The sequence below is a fragment of the Helianthus annuus genome, chromosome 8 (assembly GCF_002127325.2).
Source record: "Helianthus annuus cultivar XRQ/B chromosome 8, HanXRQr2.0-SUNRISE, whole genome shotgun sequence".
NCBI classification, from domain to species: Eukaryota; Viridiplantae; Streptophyta; class Magnoliopsida; order Asterales; family Asteraceae; genus Helianthus; species Helianthus annuus.
Window position 1 is genome coordinate 31935501 of NC_035440.2, and position 15215 is coordinate 31950715.

Sequence of the window (15215 nt, forward strand, 5' to 3'; positions counted from 1 at the left end):
ATCATCTTTTCAAAGCACACAACCTCAGCATGGTTTTCACGAAGAAAGTCCATGCCGATTATGACATCAAAACTTCCAAGTTGCATCGGAATAAGGTCGATTGGAAAGATGTGATTGTTGAGTTCGAGAGTACAATCACGGAGTACTGAGTTAACGGCAATAGTTCTCCCTGTAGCAACTTCGACTTCGAATGACGAGGATAGATAAGAGCGCTTACGACTAAGGAGCTTCTCGAATTCAAATGACACAAAGCAGTTATTGTAACAACTCTCACAAAAATCAATAATTAGGATAATAATTAGTCAATAAGGAAACCCTAATTAAGACACCCAAGTGATTCTGCACAAACCCTAAAATTTTCAGAACAATCGGAATCAGGATCAGGGCCCCTAAAACTCAAGGGGGGTAAACCCTAGTTGAACGATTATCTAAAATAATCGTTGTTTAAATCTGATTGGACCAAATCATTGAATCAGCAAGCCTAGTCCCAACCGTGGCCGACCTATGATAAATAGGTGTCCCTTACGGACCGTAAGGAAAGTGCCATACGGTCCGTAAGCCAGCCTACTTCCCTTACGGACCGTAAGGGATCAGGCATACGGTCCGTAAGCGAGGCTATTTTCTGGCTATAAATAGCCGACCTTGGGACTTGCCTGAGGAAGTTGAAACGACACACAAACCTTCTGTGTACATCGAGTTATTCGCTGTTCACTTCACAACACACACGAAATCACTAATTAGTGTAGCGGGGTGCTGCTACGATGCCGGGTATTAACTCAATCACTGTTCAATTCTTTTCTTTCCGTCAGCTTTTATTTTTGTAAATAATAGCTCGGGATTTTACCCTCTAAATCCCTAAACTCTGCTCGTTATTAGGGTAATAACTCTAATCACTGGTCATTAAAGTTGAATTGAGTTAATACAATAATACGGGTTCCCTTGTGTCTAGAAATTAGAACTTGTAAATCAGAAAACTGCTAGAGTACTTAGGAGCTAAGTAAACTTAATAGTTAAATAAACTTAGCAGCTAGGTTAACTGAGTAGGTTAAATTAATCTATTAATTAAGTTTAGTATTAATTAAGTGGGATTAATTAAACTAAACTAGATTAATTAAGCTAAGTAAGATCTACTAATCACCTAAATAAAAAAATATATATATATATATATATATATATATATAAATATATAATAGATAATACCGAAGGAAGGTGCTAGGAAGGTGTAAGAGGATAGATATCTATGGATAGGAAGCTTCCTGGAAGATATAAGTAACTTCCTAGAAAAGCTATAGGAAACTTCCTAGAAATACAAGGGAAACTTCTTAGAAATTTCCTATTTTCTACCTATAAATAGGAAGCTTAGGATTCATTTTTCTTTGCTCATTTCTTTTCTTCTTCTCTCTATACGTTGGTGTTCTAACCAATAATCACTCGATCGCTATTACGATTCAGTTTCCGGGATCAATATATCCAAAGAATGTCTAAGTGCCGCCCACATTGGGTTATACTTTGTCGTTTGTCGTTAATTCGATAAATGAGTTGAAGTATTATACTTTGTCGTTTGTCGTTAATCCGATAAATGAGTTGAAGTATTATACTTTGTCGTTTGTCATTAATTCGATAAATGAGTTGAAGTATTATACTTTGTCGTTTGTCGTTAATTCGATGAATGAGTTGAAGTATTGCACTTTATCGTTCATTGTGAGAATTTGATCTCGTGAATTATCGTAAAAGCTGTATTGATCATTAACCCGGTTTTGTGAAATTCGTTAAGATTCGAATCTCATGACTACCGTTAAGGTTTGATTTGGGTTCTACACCAATACGTATTCCATTCTGTTAAACTATGTATTTAACTACCAAGAATACTCCCAACTACACCCTTACAATCAAACAAACTATTAAATCATCAAAAGATCCAGAATAATAAAGTGCATGCCTAATTATCGGAAGAAGTAGAATCAGGAAGTTTGTTAACTCAATCCTGCATGCTGATTTGTGAGTTATTCTTCTTTTATAAACTCTTTTCTCACAGTTTGTGAGTTGTTAACTGTTTACAATACTCCAAATTATTTTCAGAATTATAACTTACAGTGATTAAGTTTATGTAATCACCAAATTACAGCCGGTATGTGGGGTATTGTGCACATTACTTGATAATCGTCACCATTGGGGCAGCCATTGGGTGATATGACCATAATCACAGACACCATTGGACAGGTGGGCCAATGGGTCGAGTGGTAAAGTACTGTGGGTAGTTGGTTGATATCAGAAACATTGTAAAAGATCTTAACACTGTGAATTATAACAAAGGTGTCATTTTCCAGCAACTAGAATAATTCACTCAGTATTTCCCGCTGACAAAACCTTTTTTAAAACGCGTTTCAGGTAATTACAGTAGATTGGAGTAAGGATTGGATCTGACACTAAAAGACTTCAAGAAGTGGCTTATTTTATTAATTAAATCCACTTAAGAAATATTGTTTTCAAAGCTACCTTTGTAAAACTTGGAATTTATTCCATCCATTTAAATAAAATCCGGTGTTTCTAAACTCTGATATTTTTCCTAACTCACGGTCCTGATGAAATTTCCGCTGCAATGTTTTTTTTTTTAAATAATCACCGGTACCACTGGACTGCTCACGGCACCGATTCCGGCTAGATGGGGTCGGGGGTCGTGACAGTTATCGGCTCCAGTATCAAACAAACATGATGCATAAATACCATTCACAAGGAACGTACCATTAACCACGTTGTTATCCGCCTGAGCCTGGCGAGCATTGATGTTGAAAGTTCGGGCATGGGCTGCTTGCTGCTGCTGCTGAGGCTGCTGTTGTTGCTGTTGCTGCTGGGGCTCTTGCTTGACTACCCTGTTCGGGCATCTGTTGGCAAAGTGGTTAGGGTCACCACATGCAAAGCAGACTCGAGCATTGACTGCTGTTGCTGGAGCCGCTGGTTTGCCTTGAGGAGCAGGGAGTAGAGCTTGGTTGGCGGTAGCTTGAACTGGGGCTTGACGAGGACCATAGCGATAGTTCGCAGTGAAATGACCGTACAGATTGCAGTGAGCACAAAAACGACAAGCTAGACCCACTGGATGATGATACGAACATGTCGGGCAGAGTGGGTGAGGGCCTGTGTATGCACGCTTCGCTGGCGGTGCATTGATCACTGGAGCTGAGCGCTGGTGCTGCTGCTGTTGAGCTGGTACAGATTGTAGGGGAGTGGCGTTTGTTGCGGCAGCACAGCTCTTGTTGCTGGAGCTGTTGTTGTTGTTGTTCTTCTTCTTCCTTCTTGAAGACTTGGAGGATTGAGAAGATGAGTCGGTGGGTGTTGCAGTGGCTTGATGCAGAGACTTGGTTTGCTTATCCCAAAAACCAGACTTGACTCGCTTATCGTTGATCTCAGCGGCGAGTAGGTAGGTTTCCTCGATCGTTGCTGGCTTGGCTGCGTGAACAAAATCGGCTACACATTCGGGTAGGGCTCGGATATACTTCTTGATGGCTTGATCTGAGGTCTTGACTTGATCAGGACAAATGATGCTAAGCTGCTTGAAGCGAGCAGTGAGAGCAGCGTTGTCCCCGTCTTTCTGCTTAATTCCCCAGAACTCGTCCTCCATCTTTTGGCGCTCATGAGGAGGGCAGAATTCTTCGATCATAATCGCTTTTAACTCCTTCCATGATAGCCCGTAAGCTGCATCGTTTCCGCGCTTGTTTCGTTCGGCCGTCCACCAGTCTAGAGCACGGGACTGGAAGACGCCTGTCGCACTGAGTGTGCGGAGATGCTTGGGACATCCGCTCTGGCGCAGAGTGAGTTCGACCGAGTCGAACCAGTGAAACATGGCTGTCGGACCATCTTCGCCAGTAAACTCTTTTGGTCCGCATGCTTTGAACTGCTCGAAGCTGAAAGCAGCCTTGCTGGAATCCTTAGGGATTTCGGCTCGGGATTCTTCTGACGACTTGCTAGCTTTCTCATACACCTCACTCACAGCTTTCGCCACAGTTTTGGAGATGATAGCAGCGAGACGTCTGTCCCTCTTTTCCTGGCGGGTAAGTGGTGCTCGGGGTCGGGATCCAGACGATGACATGGTCTGCATTAGACATCGCCACGAGTCTCAACATAACGAAATCGAATCTCACCTCACACGCCTACCACTATCTAAAGCATAGAATCACGTCGAAATACGTATCACATAAACATAAAAGCACATAACCACATAACCACAGATACACGTAAGCACAGAAGCACCTAGAACACAGAAGCACAGAAGCACAAAACACAGACACACGTAAATTACCTAGGCATTTAATCACTGAGGTAGGTAATATCACTTAATTCCCCTATAAGCACGTATAGTTTTCTGACTACCTCAAGATCCTATCATTCAAAGCGTGCGTGTCGTTTGGATACCGTATCGAATAGCATCGTATAGTATAGCCTAACTTAGTCGTACAGCACAGTATAGTATGATATCGTTTTAGAGTTGCGATAGCTGGGGTGTCGAATTGAGATAGAACAGCAATTGCGAGTCGTGTGTGTCGATAGCAAAATTGAATAATATCCCAAAACATAAGCATAAAACAAGAAAGCACACATAAACATATAAAATCAACAAGTGTACCTAATGACTTGTCAAATTCGAAACATATAAAATCGAGAGATAGATTGTCTTCGGCTACTAGACATCGACTAACCAAGGCAACTCGACTATTCACAGTAGACTTGTCATCACTTCCGACCCTAGAGGTTGTGTTTCTGCCTCGATTCTTGGGCATTCCGCACGCGCCTCCTAGGTTATACTTGTGAGTTCAGGTCGTTGGAGTCCATCGAAGCCTTGGTGAGATGAATAATGTCACGGCCCCCGACCCGGTTTGACCCGTTTCGGGAGCCGCGGGACAGAAAATCCCGTGGTATTTATTTTTATAGCGGAAGTCTTAACAGGATCGTTTTAAACTTGAAAATTTTGCCCGAGTATTGTTTATTTATATTCAGGATAAACTCCGTAAATATCATAATTTCATTATTTTACAAACATGTTTATTTATTTTATTTGAGCCACCACTTCAAGCTTGATAGTGCTCCGTAGCACGTGTACTTAATTCAGTAGGTCACCTGAAACATGTTGTAAAAAGGTTTTGTCAGCGGGGAAATACTGAGTGAATCATTTATTTTGATAAAAATGACACATAGTTATAAATTACAGCATAAGAGCGATTACTATGGCAGTATCTTAATTAATATCTGGTCTTGCCACCCGTGTGACGATGGTCATACCACTATTGGGTCCAGTCACCCAATTAGTGACGTTTTGTCACTGTTAGGTCTTATTAGCCTAACCCATGTCAGGGCTTATTGCCTAACGGTGAGAAATTAGTAATGTGCACAATACCCCACTAACCAGCGGTTAAGATAACCACGACTTAATCCCTGTAATTATAATACTTTGAAAATAATTTGAGGTATTGTAATACTTACTCACAAACTGTGAGAAAACAATTTAAAAAGAAGAATGACTCACATTGCAGATTTATCGGGCAAGGTATAAGCCTACTGATTAGCCTTGATTAAACCTAATTTAACACAATGCACACACACAGGTTAGTAACTAATACAACAATTACGTCAATTCACGAGATTAAACCTTCACAGCGATTAATCAGTGCAATACTCGATAATTCAATCGGATTCACAACGAATAACAGAGCATAGTCCGAATTCGAACAACACTCTAATATTCAAGTCGAAATCACGACGAATAATCAAAGTACAAGCTCAATTGAGCAGCACCTGGACTATCGTTGGATAGTTATAATCGATCGGACGTTGAATCGTAATAGCGATCGAGTTATACCCTGATTGCGGCAACACTTCGTGAATCGTGTGTGTTTTTGTAGTAAATAGTGTATAACTTCGTCTACGAAGTGAATTTCTTCGTCGAATTAACACCAGAATGCAAGTGCCAGACCCCTCTATTTATACCCAAAATTTGACCCTGTCGCGTAGCGCGAGGGGTACCCCCCATGGGCGTCGCGCTACGCGAGTGGTAACCTATGTTCATAGGGTAGCTACGTGTGTAACTAGGCTTGCTGTGTCGACGTTTTCTTAAAATTCAATTTTGACAGATAGTTATGAGGATAATCGTAACTAGGGTTTTGCCCCCCCTTGAGTTTTAGGGGCCCTGATCCTGATTCTGATTGTTCTGGAAATTTTAGGGTTTGCGTAGAATCACTTGGGTGTCTCAATTAGGGTTTTCTTAATAGCTAATTACCATCCTAATTATGGATTTTAGTGACAGTTGTTACATCCTCCCCACCTTAAGAAAAATCTCGTCCTCGAGATTTACTGAAATAGATGAGGGTGCTTGCGATTCATTTCTGATTCCAGTTCCCAAATGTATTCTGGTCCTCTCCTGGGTTCCTATTTGACTTTTACTAACACTAGTCGTTTGTGTTTGAGAAACTTAATCTTCCGATCTTTTATTTGTAGGGGTTTCTCTATGAACTTAAAATTCTTGTTTACCTCTACATCTTGAAGAGGTACAACCAGGGATTTGTTTTACTAAATTTTTCTTGAGATTGAATACATGGAACACATTATGTACTCCAACTAGGTCTTTTGGTAGTTATGGGCGATAAGCAACTGGTCCTATCCGTTGGACTACTGGAAATGGTCCTATGTATTTTGGACTTAGCTTCCTTTCTTACCGAATTTATAAATTCTTTTCCAAGAAAATACTTTCAATAGCATTTTGTCTCCAACTTGAACTTCGACGGCTCTTGTTTGTTATTTGTATAATTCTTCTAACCGTCTTCAGTCTTTTCTTCGTGATACTGAATATCACAGGTGTAGTTACTGAGGATTTCCTTATCCTCATGTTTAATCTTTGCTCCAATATATATCTTAAGTTCTTATGACCCATATGGATAGTAAACTTACTTAGATAATGTTTCCTAATCTTAAGGGTAACTTGTGGTTTCTAATTTTTTTTAAGCTTACAAGGGGTAAGGCTTTCTTCGTGCTTTTACAATTACCTTTTTGTGTTGCATTACCACACACTCAATTTCTAGTTTTGAAGCATCACCGTATACCTTTAAAATTTTCTGTTCCTTCTGGTAAGGCTAGGATTGGAATTTTTTTGTTAATTTATGCTAGAGGCTTCTTTTTGTTTAAGTTCTTATTTAGAATTAACTGTTTTAGCTTAGTTAAGGATATATCTATCTAAGAGAATTCCTTAATAAACTGCCTATAGTATCTGGCTAAATTTACAAGATTCCTAATTTCCATTTAAGGATTGCGAAATCTTCCATTTTAGTGATTTGCTGCTATCTTAGCAGGATCTAAGTGAATACCTTCATGATTCATCATGTGACCTTACGTAATTTATTTCCTGTAATCATAAATACTTCTCCGGCGGGTGCCTGGAGTTTCTATAAAGTTCTTATTATGGAGAATTTGAGCAGGGTTGGTTACTACTCAATCTATTTCTAACACAACATCAAACTCGGCTAATTTCATAGGAATAAGATTGGCGAAAAATTTTATGACCTGAGAGTTCTATATTTTCCTTTTTGCCTATTTTGACTGTAAAGATTTGCCTAAGTTTGATTAATGATAGGTTAAGAGTTTGACAGAATGAAGTATTTATAAAACCTTGGTTTGCACCAGAGTCAAATAATACTCGTACCCACTATGATGTCAGGAATGAGTTCAGCTTCCTGAGTAGTTAATTGAAAAGCTCTTGCGTTTTTCTTGGTAGTCCCTTCTGCAGGTTTCGTCTTTTCGTTTGCTGAATTGCCTAATTTCGGGCAGCTTGTTCTGAAGTGTCCGGGTTCTCCGCAATTGTAGCAAGTGATTGCCTTCTTTTTCCTGCAATCCTCTTCTCGATGTCCTGGAATTTTGCAAAAATTGCAGCATCCTTTGCATTTTCCAAAATGCTTTCCTTTGCAGATATCGCAAAATGGAATAGTTGAAAATCGCCCGTTTTCTCTTTTCTTAAAATTGTTACTATTACCTATATGAAATTCTTGGGAAATTTTCTGGGCTAAATCCTTCCTCCTATTTTCTTCCCGTGTGCGTACCAATTCGTCAGTTAGAGTGTTAGCTAATTCTACCGCATCGTCAATCGTGCGGGGTCTCGCAGCTTTGACAATGTCACGAATTTCACTAATCAAACCCCAGATATAGCGAGAGATAAGTACCGGTTCCGGCGAAGCAAGAGTAGGTACAATTCTGGCATACTCAAAGAATTTTGAAGTATACCCTCGACAATCTACATCTACCATTCGGTGACTTAAAAACTTATTTGCCATTTGCTCTTTTTCATATTCGGGACAGAATTTCCTTTCTATTAATCGCTTAAATTCTTCCCACCCCATGGCATAGGCTACGTCACTTCCTTTGGCTTGTAACACTGTGTTCCACCATTCTAACGCTTCTTCCTTGAAAAGGTGTGAAGCGTACATAACCTTATCTTCCTCAACACATTTACTTATTCTGATTACTGCCTCGGTTTTCTCTAACCAACGCAGTGCCGCAGTTGCCCCTTCATTACAGGCAAGAAACTCCTTATAAGTGCAACCAGGCGTTGCAGCTTTCCTTTTCTTAGGGAGCGGAGCTTGTCGCGGTTCTTTATCATGATTAACATGATCATTGCCCCCGTTTACGCTATTACTGAAATTATCTTCAGAAATACGTTTGCTAGGAATGATTTGCTGTGGTTCTACGGGATTTTTAACAGCAGTGACAATTGCTGGAATAGCGTTGGCTATCCCCTGAGCAATCATTGTTGGAATAGTATTGGCTATCCCTTGAGCAACGATATTTTCTATATCCTGCCTAGTCATATATTGACCCCCTGATTGTTGCTCGGATTGATTATCCTCGTTAACTGGTTCATTATTAGCGTTTTCCATTGGACAACTAATTTATAGATAAATAATTAGTATATAAGAAATAATCCAATGTTACTTAATTGCACATAATCACGTAAACGATCCCAAATTTGTAAATGTTCTAAGATTTTCATTAGATCATGCTTCTATATATAACTATTTTATTTTCTATTTTACACATGCCAATTTTACTATTACTATTACATAATCGCAATTTCATAAATTCCCGATCCTTTTGTTAAATAATAATCTAGTAACGTTATTTCCTTGGATCGTATTTCCAGGAGATTTGTTTTCCAATCTCTTGGATCCTATTCCCAATATTTATTAATTCTTGGTTGAACTGGTGGAGTCTAACTGTATTCTTGTTACTCTTAGGTGGATTTGGTAAAGGTTTCAGTTGGGACTGAGGAAAAAGTTTATAGGGATTGTTCTGTAACTGCATTTCATGAGTCAACCATTCGTCTATTTTGAAAGGTTGCGAGTGTACTGAAAGGTTTGGAATAGCTGGTTCTAAGTTCATTGATAGTTGTGTTTCATTAATAGTCTTGATAATACTATAGTCTGTTATTGTAAGATCTATTTCTTCTTGAGATGGTAACCCCTTAATTTGCCTAGAACTTTCTTCAATTTCCGGTTTCTTAGGCTCGAGAGGTAAAACATTAAATTCCATAGGTTCCTCCATATCTGGTATATACCTATTAAAATCTCTGGAAACTTCTACTCTTACTGGATAGAGATTTAAATTCTGAAGGGTATCAGACAAATCACTCATGCTGTTTTTGCATAATACACACAATTATTATGTCAGAATTTATAACAAATTTTGATAGAAATATGTGTTTAACTACCAGAACAATTAGAATTTTAAAGTACCCTAAGTTTTATTTATAAATTTATATATATACTGAATAAGACTTCTAGACTTGTAAAGGCACTAAAATTTTAGTCTAATTTATTTATTAATTGCTAAACATAGAAAATCTATTCCATACTATATGCAATTAATCAGATAATAAAGCACATAATCACAAAATAGCAATTTAATAAAATTAAGTATTTTCTAAATACTTAATAGGCTTAAATCAGTGGCTTGATCAGTGGCTCTGATACCACCTTTTTCTGTCACGACCCCCGACCCGGTTTGACCCGTTTCGGGAGCCGCGGGACAGAAAATCCCGTGGTATTTATTTTTATAGCGGAAGTCTTAACAGGATCGTTTTAAACTTGAAAATTTTGCCCGAGTATTGTTTATTTATATTTAGGATAAACTCCGTAAATATCATAATTTCATTATTTTACAAACATGTTTATTTATTTTATTTGAGCCACCACTTCAAGCTTGATAGTGCTCCGTAGCACGTGTACTTAATTCAGTAGGTCACCTGAAACATGTTGTAAAAAGGTTTTGTCAGCGGGGAAATACTGAGTGAATCATTTATTTTGATAAAAATGACACATAGTTATAAATTACAGCATAAGAGCGATTACTATGGCAGTATCTTAATTAATATCTGGTCTTGCCACCCGTGTGACGATGGTCATACCACTATTGGGTCCAGTCACTCAATTAGTGACGTTTTGTCACTGTTAGGTCTTATTAGCCTAACCCATGTCAGGGCTTATTGCCTAACGGTGAGAAATTAGTAATGTGCACAATACCCCACTAAACAGCGGTTAAGATAACCACGACTTAATCCCTGTAATTATAATACTTTGAAAATAATTTGAGGTATTGTAATACTTACTCACAAACTGTGACAAAACAATTTAAAAAGAAGAATGACTCACATTGCAGATTTATCGGGCAAGGTATAAGCCTACTGATTAGCCTTGATTAAACCTAATTTAACACAATGCACACACACAGGTTAGTAACTAATACAACAATTACGTCAATTCACGAGATTAAACCTTCACAACGATTAATCAGTGCAATACTCGATAATTCAATCGGATTCACAACGAATAACAGAGCATAGTCCGAATTCGAACAGCACTCTAATATTCAAGTCGAAATCACGACGAATAATCGAAGTACAAGCTCAATTGAGCAGCACCTGGACTATCGTTGGATAGTTATAATCGATCGGACGTTGAATCGTAATAGCGATCGAGTTATACCCTGATCGCGGCAACACTTCGTGAATCGTGTGTGTTTTTGTAGTAAATAGTGTATAACTTCGTCTACGAAGTGAATTTCTTCGTCGAATTAACACCATAATGCAAGTGCCAGACCCCTCTATTTATACCCAAAATTTGACCCTGTCGCGTAGCGCGAGGGGTACCCCCCATGGGCGTCGCGCTACGCGAGTGGTAACCTATGTTCATAGGGTAGCTACGTGTGTAACTAGGCTTGCTGTGTCGACGTTTTCTTAAAATTCAATTTTGACAGATAGTTATGAGGATAATCGTAACTAGGGTTTTGCCCCCCCTGAGTTTTAGGGGCCCTGATCCTGATTCTGATTGTTCTGGAAATTTTAGGGTTTGCGTAGAATCACTTGGGTGTCTCAATTAGGGTTTCCTTAATAGCTAATTACCATCCTAATTATGGATTTTAGTTACAGTTGTTACAATAAAATACAGAACAAACTGCTAAGGTTAGGGTTTCACCCCTTGGCTCAGCAATTTCTTCCTTGTTTTTAGTAAATCGAGAAGAACTTTCTTCAAAATGGGGGGGTTTCACACCTGATTTGGTATAATTCTCCTCGTTTATTGACGAAAATATCGAGATGAAGGAATAAAAATCCCCATAAGTCAGGAAATTTAGTCGGGAGTTCGCGGTTTTCACATCTCTTCCTGACTGAATCGCCTGACGTTAGTTGAAAATTTGGCGCAGTGATAGTGAAGAATTACAGAATAAGGCACATAAACTGGGTCTGATGGTTCCTAACTATAGTCTAGGTCTCTAAGACAGCGACCCGGACTAGGTCGTGTCTGCCTAATTCCCTATAGTTATGGCTCTGATACCAATCTGTCACACCAAAACCAATGGCGGAATCATCGGGGCGCGACACTGAGCAAAACAGATTGTCCAGAAGTTCCCACAACAACTATTATTACAAATTCAGTTAAGTGATACGTCCCATACCGTATCCCAAATAAATAAACAAGTTATCATAGAATACAACTAAACAAATAGTACTGTTTCGACAACTCAGATTCAATTTATTACAAACCAATTGTTTAAAAGTTCTGCCCAGAGTCATTAGGACTCATCCGGACAAGATCTACAGACAACTAATGCCATAGATGCTTGATCGAACAACTCCAACGGCTCCATGGCTATAGTTTATTCGCTTCTAGAGACCCCTAGGTAGGCTACGACCTACAACTGCTAGATGGGCTCTAAAGCTTTATTATTGCCTCGCTTTCCTAGCAAGCTAACACCTTAAACACCTGTCACATACGTTAAAATAGAGTCAATACATAAAATGTAAAGGTGAGCACACAAGTTTAGTAATAGCATATAGAGTTCGAATAGTTTACGCATAACCAGGCACGTACACAGAGGAAAACGATGCATGTTAATTATCGACATGGGACCATCGATATCAACGACTGCGGGTTGACCGTCCGAGACGGTTCGTAATACATGATTACCACCTTAATCCATGCAAGTATTTGTCCTTAACAACCCCCGTGTGAACGGGTGCTGAGTCCAAACTATAGTACTATGTTGCTAAGGCAGGTAGATAGCATTCCACGTGTAAACATAATAAACAACATTCATTTAGTCAAGTAGCACATGCAAATGGTCAGCGTTCAAATAGTTTGTGTTTGATTGTGATTTGGTAGGTAACGTATGTAACACCTAAAAGTGCTAAAAGCAAAAAGGGATCGAGTATACTCACAGTGATTGATTGTGGATTGAAGGGAGCGCTGAGAGTAAGATTAGCCTGAATAGTTCGATAGCATAACGATAAGTAACGCAGAAAAGTAAACAAGTATGGATGGATCGAATGGGCTGGTCGATCGAACGGCAGGTTCGATCGGACGGCCTGTTCGATCGACTGGTATATCCGATTGGACAGTCCTGTTCAATCGGCCGGTTGGCTGGAACGGCTGGGCCATTCGAGTGGATTGTTTCTTCCTCTGGTGTGTTTGTGTTTGAGGATTTGAACTTTTGAAGTTTTCGTTGCAGCATTTGAGAACACTGAAGTGTTCCTACCTTTCAAGTCAGTCGGTCGAGCGGTTCGCTCGATCGGCTAGCTCACTCGATCGACTAGCTTACTCGATCGGCTAGGAACTTCAGGAGTGGTCTTCCACTAAATGTCACTCGATCGAACAGTCTGTTCGATCGGCTGACATTCCCTACTACGAACGAGTTGTGAAAACGATTAAGTGTTGAAGCATAGTATCTCATGATCCGAACAGTAATGTTTACCAATCGAGTGACATGTTCGATCGAACACTACTTCGTCAATACTATACCTCAGAAGATTTTGAAAGTGTGGGACCGTGTGCTAGGCGATCGGCTGGCCCGGTCGATCGGCTGGCATGTCCGATCGGCTGGGCTGTTCGAACAGCCTAGCCGTTCGGCCAGCATTTCTGACCTGGTCAGCCTTTCGTCTAACACTTGGCTGTTTGTTTATTTGTCATTCTTTCAAGGTATCTTGACAACGTGTTGAACTATGATAACTTTCGTTCCTACCTGTTCCCTTGGCTCGAACAGTAATCACCCAAGTCCGGCCGGTGAACGGTTCGGAATGTCGGTTTAGAGTTTAACCCGAATTCGGTGAACCTTGTTCATAGAATCTGAGTCTTGAACCTTTTAACTATTTGAATGATTAGTTAGACGGTGCAAGCTCCGTTTCTATCGGTTTGAAAGCATTGAGTGTAAAAGAGTTGAAAGAAAGTTGGAAATCCTTCTTTCAATCCTTCACATCATGAAAATGTTTAGATCTATGATGGATCTTAACTTGTTTATGTGGAAATCGGTTAGATCTAAGCTATTCATGGTTGAATGATGCCAAAGTTGAAGTTCTTCAAGAACACCATGATGACGTCACCCAAGAACACTTTGATCTTGGTGATTTCACGGTTAGAATTCAAGTTTTGAAAGATAGAAAGGTGTAGAATCAAGTAATGATCAAGAACGTACAAGAATTAGAGTGAAAACTTACCAGAATTGAGAGAAATCTGAGAAAAGGTGAAGAAGATAGCTGGTTCGGTCAGAGCTTTCCAAAAATGGAAAGTATGACAATGACAACCCTATTTATAGGCTTCCAAAAGAGGAAAGTGGCAGCCGATCGGCTGGGAGCTCCGATCGAGTGGGCTGCTCGATCGGCTGGCAAGATGCGAGCCGATCGGCTGGCCTGTTCGATCAGGACGCTTCCTGTTCGATCCGCCACGCACTTCGAGTATTTTGCGACGATTTTCGACGTTTCGATTTCGATGGACGATGATACGGATACGATAGAGTTCCTAGTCAAATTACTTTTAATCCTAACCACTATATCTAACATACAATCTTCTATAAGTCACGTTTCGATGTCAGTTTCGATTGAGTTCGATTGCTTTTCGAGTTTCGATTCGATTTTCGATTGATTTGCTTGAATACCACACCAAACATAAAGTAAGCACGCACAAGTAACACATAAGGCACACACACACGTATAATAATACCACAGTTCGCATAATTCGAGTCTCGAGTTCGATTGATTGTTAGATCGGTTTGATTACTGATTAGGTTAACTTTATCGCATTGTTACTTCCTATCATTCACAGTCGTAGATCGGTCCGCGTTAAAACACACTTGATTACTTCGGTTTTTGCTGATTACAACACTTACTCCACATAATACAACTAAAACATAAAATCGACTATCTACAGTCAAAGAAAGTCAAAGTTGACTTGGACTTTGACTTTGACTTTGACATTCGAAAACACGAGGTGTTACAGACTGTGCAAGGAGTTGCGTAATTATGGATGCATACATAATTATGGAATTCAGTGCACAGAAACCACAGCAAGTCTTGTCACATATAGATTTCCTCAGTACAAGAAAAGGTCAAACATGAATACCCCTCCCTCAGCCTATTAAATACTCTGCTGGAGTAATAATCGTTTGATATCACTTATGTGGGTATATGTCATACTACTACTGTCTCGCATGACGATATCAAACAAATGTCTAACCCTATTGGGTTGTGTTCTGTCAGAACATGGCACCCAGAAGAGCTGTGAACGCTCGTGATCAACCTCCTCCCCCCCACTGCCAAGGACTGCTGAAGAGCTAAACGCCCTACTGGAAGAAAGGATCTCCGCAGCTATCGCCCAGTACGAGGCAAACCGTACTGAAGACAGTGGAGGACGAAGCAATGC